Below are 11,974 nucleotides of genomic sequence, written 5' to 3'. Positions count from 1 at the left end.
TACCATCTTCCTCAGATTTTGTGAATTCTGACCCTTTTGGGCCCCAGGCAACAAGGAACCAGTAGTATCATTGAGTCCTGAGGTATCCTTCACCATGTCTTCTCAACCAATTTGAGAATGTTCCAATTGAACAATGCCACGTTGGACAGATTTGCACTTCTCCAGTTCTCTGTGGTCCATAACAGGACTGCTCTTTACTCAAGAGCAGGCAAACTCAGCCATGGGTCAAGACACCCTGCTTTATGGGAAAATCTTGGCTTGTCGTTTCCACTATTGATTGGGACAACATCCCACTCTCACCTAGAGAGCAGCAACTTCTGTGTCCATTCACTTCTCATAAAATGTAGAGGTTTTGTTCGTTATCTACTTCAGTGAGTTTTTAGCATCCAATGGCTGGAAACAAAGCCATTTGTCCCAGTGGTGCTACCAAAAAAGCTGGTTACATAGATGGGGAACTGCATGTTTAAGCAGGATTTAGAAGAGGCTGTGGCACCTTGGATATCATTGCTGATGTGAGATGGATCCGGGCTGAAAGAGAAAACCAGAAGAATTTCTAGTTTGTTCTTTATTGACCTATGCAAAGGCATTTGGCTCATACAAAACTGGCTGCCATTGAAAATAATGGAAATTACCAGAGCACTTAATTATGCTCACATTAAACCAATACCTGGACTAGGAGGGTGTTGAGCGAACAGAGCAGGGAAACACAACATGGTTTAAATTAAAAAGGGATCACTAAGGATGACTGAAGAATCAATGCCTTTGAGTTGTGATGCCCAAGATTATTGAACATACTATGGTCTTCCAAGAGAACAAGAGGTCTGTCTGGGAGAGGGTGAAAGTAAGTTTGTCCTCCTTGGAGGCTAGGGTTCTGAAGCTCCGTTTGACATACATTGGACATGTGGCCAGGAAGTACTAGTCCTTGGAGAAGAACATGCTCAGAAGGGTAGAGGGACAGGAGAGGCTAACCCCGGATAAGAAGGATTGATAGAGTAACTAGGATAATGAAGGTAGATGTTGTTGTAGTCAGTAAGACTGGCTTTCAGGGTCGCTTTGAATTGCAGGTGACTCGACTGCACATAATAGCATTGTGAGTTTTAGCTCAAGCTGTTTGAGGAGGAGAGGAAGGAAAGAAATCAGTGGTAGGAAGAAATCGGAGCTAGACCAGAGCAGCAAATTGGCTTTTTTAAAAAAGATCTTGTAGACTGACATTTTTTGTGAAAGTTTACAAAAAGTTGGGTTTTCATTTAAATAGATTTTCCTCCCTACCCACACCTTCATTCAATTTGTAATGCATGTCCTCTTCCAGTTATTGCTATATACATAGTGTCTAATCATTCCTTTCAGATTGACCTTGCCTTCACCTGTTCCAGTACAGTGTTCTTTATTACTTCTCTCATCACCCTCCCCCTAGGATTTTAAGTGGATTATGGCCTTAACAACATGAGGAAGCAGCCTTTGTTTAAATTGTTGTAAAGTGCTGTCAAGTCGCATGCGACTCATAGCGACCCTATGAAGGAGAGTCACTTGTTTGCCTTTCATCCTCTCTCCAGGTTCATAGGATTTCCGGAGGCAAGCTATTATGGAAGTGGATGCCACTTCTTCCAATTGGTTAAATTAGGAGGGTTTTTTTTTTAATGCTACCTGCCAGATTCCTAAGAGTGAGAGACATTTAAGTGTGGGTGGGTTATTAAATTGCCTACTAGTTGATCTTTACCTCACCTTGTCTTCTGGTCTGATTTGACATACGGACCTCACCAGATTGATAACATCTGTGGAAGGAATCGTTGGAGAAGCTCAGTATCAGTAGTCAAAACCAGACCAGGTGCTGACTGTGGAACAAACCATCCACTACTCATGTTTAAATACAAACTGAGGCTGAAGAAAATGAAAACAAGTCCAGAAGACCAAAATATGGTCTTGAGTCTATCCCACCTGAATGTAAAAATTATCTTACAAATTAACAGATTAGGTGCATTGAACACCAGTGATCATAGACCAGATGAAATGGGGAGTGAAATCAAGGATATCATCCATGAGGAGAGCAAAAGGTGACAAAAACGAAAATGGATGTCAGAAGAGTCCCTGAAAATAAAACAAGCATGAAGAAGTCACAACGAAGGGAAGATTTCAAAGGGCAGCTCGAGATGTAAAAGTACTAGAACAATGTGCAGAGTGCTGAATTGGAGAATAAAGAGGGAAGAACTGAAAAATTCACGCCTTGAGTTGCAATACTTGGAGATGCTATGGACAAAATCTTGAATGACTCAAGCATCAAAAAAAAGATGGAATACAAAGAATCACTGTACAAAAAAAAAAACAAATTGGGCAACACTAAAGTATTTTAGGAAGTACCATATGATCAAGAATCTATGGTAATGAAGGAAGGAGTTAAAAATGCATTGAAGGTATTGGCAAAAAATAAGACCCTAAGAATCTATGGGTTACCAACTTGACTAGTTTCAATTAACAGATGCAGTCCTGGACATGCTCACCAGTCTATGCCAGGAAATTTGGAGGATAGCTGACTGGCCAACTGACTGAAGAAATCCTATGTGTTCCAATTCCCAAGAAAGGTGATCTGACAGAATGTGGAAAATATTGAATACTATTCATTATCACATGTAAGCAAAATACTTCTGGAGATGATTTTTTAAAATGGCTAGTACAAAGACAACTGCAAGAAATTAAAACTGGATTTAGAAGATGCCATGGCGCCAGGGATATGTCAGATGGCTCCTGTCTGAAAGCAAAAAACACCAGAAGAATGTTTGTTTGTGCTTTATTGACTATACAAAGGGATTTGACTGGATCATAACAAATTATGGCTAACATTGAGAGAATGAGAATCCCACAACACTTAATTGTGCTCAAGCAAAACTTAGACCAAGAGGCTGTTGTTTGTACAGAGCACGACAACAGTACGAGGTTTAAAATTAAGAATGGTAAAAAAAAAATAAAAAAAAAGAATGGTGTGCTTTACAGTATCTTTATCCATGTCTAGTCAATCTATACACTGCACAAATCATGAGAGAATTTGGACTCTGAAGAAGAATGTGGCTTCAGGATCAGAGGAAGACTCATCAATAACCATTGTTTTACAGATGACACAACCTTGCTTGCTCAAAGTGAAGACTTGAAGCGCTTGCTGCAGAAGTTAAAAGAAAATAGCAAAAAAAGAAAATGTGGATTGCATCTTAACATCAAGAAAAAAAATTCTCACCACTAGATTGATAGGTAACATCATGATAAATGTTGAAAAAATTGAAACCGTCAATGACTTTACCTTTGATCCACCATCACAACACTTGCACCAGTAGTCAGGAGATGTATTGCACTGGGAATGCTGCAGTGAGGGACCTCTTCAAATTATTGAGAAGCAATGATACCAGCTTGAGATCCAAAGTGCATGATTCAGGTCATGGTCTTTTCAATCACTTGCTGTGCATCTGAGAGCTGGGCAGTAAATACAAATGACAAGAATTGATGCCTTTGAGCTGTGATGTTAGGGAAGAGTAGTGACTATCCCATGGACTGCCAAAAGAACAAACAGATGTGTCTTGGACAAAGTGCAACCATAGACAAAGATAGCAAAGCAGACTTGTGAGCATATAGCTAAGATGAGGCTTCTTGGAAAGGGACATCATACTTGGAAAGGTGGAAGGTCAGCTAATGGGAGGAAGACCATCAACCAGATGGGCTGACAGTGACTGCAGCAATGGGCTTGAGTTTATCAGAGATTGTCAGGATAGGGCAGGGTTCAAATCTGTTATTCACAGGGTCACTATGGATCTGACAGCACCTGTCAACACAAGCACCACCCCCACTTGATGTAGGTACAGCACAATAGCTACAATGCTATATATCGGTTGGTGCACTTTGTTAGGGGTCTAACTTGACCTCTCTATAACAGAATGGAGCACTGCCCAGGTTGCCATCCTGTGAGTTACTGTTTGCACCCATTATTGCAGCCCACAAGGAGCTCTGGAGGTCCAGTGGGTAAAGAGGTATACTGTTAACTCAAAGGCAGGCAGTTCGGATCCACCATCTGCCCCAGAAAGATGAGCAATCTTCATCCATGCAACAGCCTCTGGAAATCCACTGGAGGGTCATCTATGAGTCAGTTCTGTTTCTACAACTGTAAATTTTGAGGCTTTGATTGTGGCCATTGTGGTCAGTGACCTTGCGGGTCTTCCCTTTTTTTTTTTTTTTTTTTTTGTTGACTGATCCTGTCTGTCAAACATGATGTTCTTTCTAAGAGGATTGGTCCTTCATGATAACATAGCCAAAGTATGTGAGACAAAACTGACAACTTTGCTTCGAGCATTCTGTGTGTACTTTTTGCAAAACAACTGTACACTGGCAGTACATAGTATATTCTGTATTCTCCAACATCAAAGTGAGCTCAGGTGGCTTAGTGGGCAAAAGTGAAGCCTCTGTTGGTTTGAAACCACCAGCTGCTGCACAAAAAGAAGGATGGGCAATCTCCTCCCATGAGATTTACAGCCTTGGAAAACCCCACTGGAGAGACAACTGTGTCAGCTATGAGTCACTTCCAACTTGTCGGCAATGAGTTATTTATCTACAACATCACAATTCAAATGCATTAGTTCATTTTCCATGCTCATTCATTTTCTAGCTCTTCCAGTCATATTGTGTTTCACTGTCACTGACCCAGAACAGACTCATAGCATATTTTTGTTGACTAAATGGCATAGGAGGAGAGTGCCCATCTTTTTCTGATAGAGTAGCAGGTGTATTTGAACTCCAGAGATTTGCTACCTTTGGGTTAGCACAATTCCCCTACAGGCTGCACTGCTGAAGTTCCTTATGCAAATGTTGAAAATACCATGATTTGATTCAAGGATTTAGGCTTGGTTTTGAACACTTTGAGATCTTTTACAGCAATTTGCTTAGTGGAATATATAATTTCTTGACAATTACTTCTGTTGTCATTGATTTTGGATCCAAGTCAAATGAAATCCTTGACAGCTTTAACTGTTTCCCATGTTTATGTTGGTTAATGGTTCCGTCTAACATACTTTGGACATGTTGTGAGGAGAGACCGGTCCTTGTAGAAGGACATCATGCTTGGGAGTGGGGAGGGACAGCGCAGAAAGGGAAGGCCCTCTATGAGGAGGATTGATTCAGTGACTGATATAATCGGGATGGGAGTGTCAGAAACAGTGCCATTGGCACAGGACAGAGCAGAGTTTAGGGTTGTTGTACATAGGGTTGCTATGAGTCGCAAGTGACTCGACGGCACATAACAACAACATGTAGTCAGAACTGATTCGTAGCTGACCCTCCTGGGTTTTGAGAGCCTGCATAGGAGGAGATTGCCTATCTTTCTCCTATAGACTTAATGGTGCAGTAGTGAGAGTTCTTCAAGTGTAATCCATGCTAAACTGTAGTTGCTAATCTTTATTAGTGCTTCACACACCCTTTGCTTTCAGCAGGCAAGTTCATCTTCATTTTGTAGATGGATCTTGGCTCAGAACAAATATACCAGAAAGGTACTTGTTTTATTGACTCTGCAAAGGCATCCAACTGCGTGGATGATAGTAAGTTATGGATAACACTGAGAAGTATGGGGATCACGGAACACCTAATTGTGCTTACAAGAAATCCATACATATTATATGCAAACCAATATAAAATAGACCCAGCATTTGGGTTTTTTTGGAGGGTGTTTTTTTTTAGGATAATTGAAATTTTATTTAAATAAAGTGACTTGAATGTAAAATACTAATCTTCTAAATAATCACATTTGTAAGGAAGATACGGATTACTCTGTGTGAACCATAAGTTCAAATTCCTATCTTACAAGCAGTTGTTTTAACAGAATAGAATATTGTATGGTTTATGATCAGGAAGGTGTGTGTCAGGATCGTTCCTTTCTCCATATCTATTTGATCTGTGTCCTGAGCAGTTTGTCCAAGAAACCACTATATGAAGAAGAACGACATGAGGATAGTAGGAAGACTCATCAACAACCTGCTTTATGCAGATAACACAACCTTACTGAAACTGAAGAGGACTTGCAACAATTGCTACTGAATATCAAAGACTACAGTCTTCATTATCAATTACTCCTCAACATCAAAAAAAGCAAATATCCTCACCACTGGATAAATAGGGAACATTATGATAGATAGAGAAAAGATTGAAGTTAGCAACAATTTCATTTTACTTGGATCCATAATCAACACTTATGGTAGCAGCAGTCAAAAAATGGAAGACATGTTACCTTGGGCAAAGTGGCTGTCAAGGACCTCTTTAAAGGGCTAAGGTGCAAGAAAGACACTTTAAAGACCAAGGTGGACCTGACTCAAGCCATGATATTTTCATTTGCTTTGAGTGCACTTATCATTTGAACAATGAGTAAGGAAGAATGAAGAAAAATCAGTGCTTTTGAATTACAGTGTTGGACAAGAGTATTGAGTATACCATGGATTGCTGAACAAACAAGCAAAGCTGTCTTGGAGGGAATGCAATTAGAGTGTTCCTTAGAGGTCAGCACCATGAAATTTAGTCTCACAGACTCTGGGCTGGTTGCTAGGAGAGGCCAGTCCTTTGGAAAAAGACATCAAGAGGGGAAAGGTGGGGGGTAAGTGACAGGGGGTGACCTTTAACAAGATGGACCGGACAATGCCTGCAGCCATCAGTGTAAGCATGGCAGATATCATGAGGATGGTGCAGAAGAGGGCAAGTGTGAGATCAATTGTTTACACGTTTGCTATGAGTCACAGTCAATTTAATGGCATTTAACAACAACAATTACTAGGGTGTTTGTTGTTTTTTTTTTTAAGAAACCAAATTACTAGTTTACAGGCATAATATCTTTCTCCAGGAACTGGCCCCATCTTGATAACATACCCAACATATGTGAGATGAAGTCTAAGCATCCTCACTTCTAAGGAACACTCTGTTATGTGCTTCTTCTTCTGAGACAGATTTTTTTCTTTTCTTTCAGCAATCCACGGTATAGTCAATACTCTTTGCCAACTCCACGGTTCAAAGTCACTTATTCTTAAGTCTTCCATATTAATTACCCAACTTTGACAAGTAGAAAAGGCAATTGAAATGAGGTTCTTTGTAGACTTGCCCATTGTAGTGTGTTGCTTGATTTCTTGATGTGCTGCTTCCATTGACTGTGGATCCAAATAAAAGGAAATGCTTGATAACTTCATTCTTGTCTCCATTTATCATGATGTTGCTTATTAGTCTAATTATGAGTATTTTTGTTTTCCTTATGCTGAAGATAGCAAGTTTGTGCAAATGTTGTTAGATGCTGTCATGTCAACTACAAATCCTAGCAATCTTAAGTATAAGAGAATCAAATCCTGCCCGATCCTCCGTCCTCACAACCTCAGCTACGCTGGAGCCCAATGTGATAGTCATTGTGACAGACTATCTTGATGAGGACCTTCCTGTGTTTTGTTGACCTACCTTTCCAAATGTCATTTTTTTTTCTCCAGGGGCTTACATACCCTGATTAAAAAAAAAAAAAATTACTTGAGACCGTCTCACCATCCTTGCTTATAAGGAGGGAGCACTGTGCTGCATGTCTCCCGAGGCAGATTTTAGAACATTAAGCTAAATAAGTCTGTCACCAAATGACAAATACTGTGTAACCCTATGTACATGAAATATCTAAAATAGGCAAGTGTTTAAATGCCAAAGTTTATTAGTGATTATAAAGTGTGGGCAACAGGGAGGAAAATGAGGAAGTCTTTGTTTTGGAGGTGTTGAGTTGTCTCTGTTAAGGGTGATTTTTAAAATGAAAAATATTTAGTGATGGTGGTTATTGAGTCAGAATTGACCCATAGTTGACCCTCCAGGGAGTGTTCAGAGACAGTTTAATCACATGGGAAGAAATGACCCATCTCTCTCCTGCAGAGTAGCTGGTGGATTTGAACCATGTGTCTTTGGGATGGCAGAGCAGCTTCTTACCACTAGGCCAGCAGAGCTACCTAATACTGGTGATGGTTAAACAACGTGGTTAACATAGTTAATGGCACTGAATTTAACATGTCAGAATCATGTTTGTTGGCCACCTGTAACTTTAGAAAAAGGTTTACTCAACTCCTTAGACTGTTTTAATATTTGGGTTCACCTTCATCAGTAGTAGTTATGTGTTCTGGATAGTAAGTTCTTTGCAAGCATTTTCTGTCATTTTGTGGGTTCTTGTTTCACTTTAACAAGGAGAAATCTATTATCATTTAAGAGGGTTGTTGTTGTTGTTGCTGATTGCCTCTAAGTAGAGCCTGACTCATAGCAACCCTATGAACCCTATGAAAAGGGCTAAAGCTCCTCTACAACTATTGACATTTATCAAAGTTCTTAGACTATCCTGAGACATGTGGTTTAGGAAGTGGATGCCACTCCTGCTTCCAAACCTGTCATAGTATGTTATTGGTTGAGTCACCTGTGATGCATAGTGACCCTATGTACAGTAGCTCTGACCCCTTCCCTGTCCTGAGCCAGTCTCATTGATTCTGACACACCAACCCCATTGCCCTCATCACTGTATCAATCCATCTCATTCGAGGTCTTCCTCTCCTGTGCTGTCTGTCCACCCTTCCAAGCATGAAATCCTTCTTCAAGGGCCAATTTCTCCAGGCCATGTGCCCCAAATAAGTGAGACGGAGCTTCAAAATCCTGGCCTCCAAGGAGAGACTTGGTTTCACCTTCGCCAAAACAGACCAATTTGTTTTCTTGGCAGTCCATGGTATGTTCAAGATTCTTCTCCTGCACCACAACTTGAAGGCATCAATTCTTCTGTCATCCTCAATCATTGTCCAACTCTCTGTTTTGTCATCCTCAATCATTGTCCAACTCTCTGAAGCATAACAAGCCTGGATTAGGTGCACCTTTGTATCTAGACTGACATCGTTGCTCTTCAGCTCTCTGGAGAGGTCCATGACAGCAGATTTTCCCAATGCAATTTGTTTTGATTTCCTGACTGTTGGTGTTGATTGTGGAGTCGAGCAAGCTGTAATTGTTAACAACCTCAATCTCTTCTCCATCTATTGTGGTGCTGCTAATTGGCCCAGTGGTGAGAATCTTTGTCTTCAATCCATAATGAAGAGATGCCAGCAATAGAGAAAGCTCTACTCTCTCTGTTCATTTTGAAGGAAAGTCCTTCTTTCCTTTAGCATGGTTGGATGTTTCTTGTAGGTCCCTATCTACCTTAGCCTTCCCTGGTCTCAAGGAGCTTCCTCAGGGTGGCGCCTGGGTCCAAAAAGATGCACTCTACAGGCAATTCTTTCTTTCTTGCATTTTGAATGGATGGATGTTTACAAAGCACATCGATTTTTTTTAAAATTTAACCATTTATTCAGATTTTGTTCTGATGTTAATTTCAGTACACACAGTGTGAACACATTTCCCCCACTTCCTTTCTGTGAATGGTTTCTGTTAATCCTTCTATATCTCTCTGTGCCTTCCCTTTATTTAGCAATACTGTGCTGATCGTCCCCTTATTGAATATTGCCTGTCTCTTGTTTCATGGGAACTGTGGCACCCTAGTCTACAGGGAGTTGTACTACTCACCCTAAGGCTGTGCCTCTCTGGTAGTTTGAAACCAACAATATCTCCTCAAAAAGATGGACAATCATCTTGTATTGTAATTTACAGCCTCAGAAACCTGACGGAGGGGTCAGCTAAGAATCAGTTCTGACTTGATAGAAATTAGTTCATTTTTACTTGTTTCACATTCTTGAGATGGTACAACATTTTAAATTTTTATAAGGAGCCCTTGTGACCTAGAGGATAATGAGTTGTGCTGCCAACCCAAAGACAAGTGTTAGGTTAGTGGACTTAAAGAAAAAAATCAGAGAGAACAGCAGCAAGCTTAATGCAGCTTTATTAAAGGGGGGAAAGGAGAGCTCCCAGGTGAGTTTCTCATCCTGGAGAGGCAAAATGGGAAGTCACACTGTAAACTTACTGGGGAGGATTCTTATAAACAGAGTCTTTAGGGAGGGACATTCCACTCTGATTTAGGAGCCACCCGCTAGCTCAGCCAGACATTCAAGGCCGTTTGCTCTTCTTATCAGCAGCAAGTAAGGCCATCAGCATTTGAGTTCTGAATTCTTCATTCTTCTCTTTGGCCCCCTTTCCCCAGACTAACAGCAAAAAGTTGAAATCCACTACCTTCTCATAAGAGCAAGATGGGTAATCTCTTGTATGATTTATAGCCCCTGGAAACCTGCCATATGGTCAGCTGTGTTAGGACTCAATGGCACATTAAAAATCTGATTTATTTGATTTTGGGGGGTTTTTGCTTGTGCTTTGTTGTCCAATCTGTCAAATGTATTACTAAATTCAAGATTATGAATATTTACTCCTATGTTTTATCCTAATTATAGTTTTGGCTCTTACATGTAGGGCGAGGATGGCACAGGATAGGACAGAGTTCAGATCTGTTGTTCACAGGCTCATTATGGGTCGTACTCGATAACATCTAACAACAACATTTAAGTCATTGATCTATTTTCATTTATTTAATTATAATAAATGGAGTGGAGTAAATGTCCAACTTCATTATTTTACATGATGTTATCCATTTGCTCTAGCACCATCTGTTGAAAAAACTAGCTTTTTCCCTTTGAATGACCTTGACACTTTTGTTGAAAGCAATTGACTGTATGTGGTTGAGGAGAGCTCAGGTGATGTGGTCTGTAGAAAGTCGAACTCCTAACCCAAAGGTCATGTCTCCAGTGATTTAAATTCTAATTAACAACTAACTACTAATGTGGTTTGGATTGGTAAATTTCAATATTATATTTTATTCTGGGCCTTTCCCACTGTCTTCCTCCCCTTATGTTGTTAATGTCATCTGTGTTACATCTTTTTGCATTGTGTACCTATTAACATATTCAAAGCTGCTCCTTAATACATTTGTCTTTTTAAATACTTGGGAAACAAAAAGGAGGGTTCTCTTATTGTGAATTCAGAAGCAATTCAGGGCTTACTCTCTATTGGGTTTCTGAGGCTATGAATCGTGTGAACATTGCCCAACTTTCTCCTGCCGAGATGTTGTTGGAGTCAGAACACTACAGAGACATGACTTTTGGGTTAGTTTTCAGAGGTTGTTAATCGCTTGGGAGGAGATTGCCCATCCTTCTTCCGCATCCTTCTCGCATGGAGCAGCTGGTGGCCTCGAACCGCATGCATTCAGTATTGCATTGCTGCTTCTTGCCACTGTGCTACCATTGAAGGAAAACCAAAATATATAATAAAATAATATTAGCTCTGATACTTACTATTAGTTAGCTTTGAAAAGGATTTCTAATGGAGTAGTCTGCAATGTGTTGCACTGCTAACTAAACAGCCACTGTGTCCAACAGTTCAAATGTCCCAACGGTTCCCCTAGAGAAGGATTTAGGGCTGTTGAAACCCATGAGAGGATTTCTATGAGTCAGAATCACCTCTACAATAGTGAGTTGTTAAAATAAGGTTAATTATCTTTATTTGTGATATTTATTTCTTTGTATTGCTTTAAGTTAATGTTTAGTATTTGTTGTTTCAGATCAGAAGATTCCCTTTGACATTTCCTGGAAAGCAGGCATTATACCCATAAGTTTTGTTAGTTTTGTTTTATTTTGTAAATCTGAGTATGTCTTAATTTTTCCTTCAATAAAAAAATATTTACTGTGAAATAGGTAAAGTTTACAAAGAAAATTATTTTTCCATTTAACAATTCATTCCTGTTTTGATTCATATCCTTGATTACAGTTCTCACAATGTAATAGCACTCTTCCTAGTTCCTGTCTGTTCTTTCTGTTAGCGCCTTTTCTCTGTCCCTTCCTGCTTTCTTGGCTTATTTTTGGGCAGATGTAGCCTTTTTTTTTTATCTCACAAGGTTGTTTGGGGTTTTTAAAGAATTTTCTTTTAACATTTAAAATATGACTAAGGAGGATAGAAGGAGAATTGATGCCTTTGAGCTGTGGTGCTGGAGAAGAGTATT

The sequence above is a fragment of the Elephantulus edwardii genome, unplaced genomic scaffold (assembly GCF_000299155.1).
Source record: "Elephantulus edwardii isolate Elephantulus edwardi_28Jun2011 unplaced genomic scaffold, EleEdw1.0 scaffold00049, whole genome shotgun sequence".
Taxonomy (NCBI): Eukaryota; Metazoa; Chordata; class Mammalia; order Macroscelidea; family Macroscelididae; genus Elephantulus; species Elephantulus edwardii.
Note: the sequence above shows the minus strand (reverse complement) of the source record.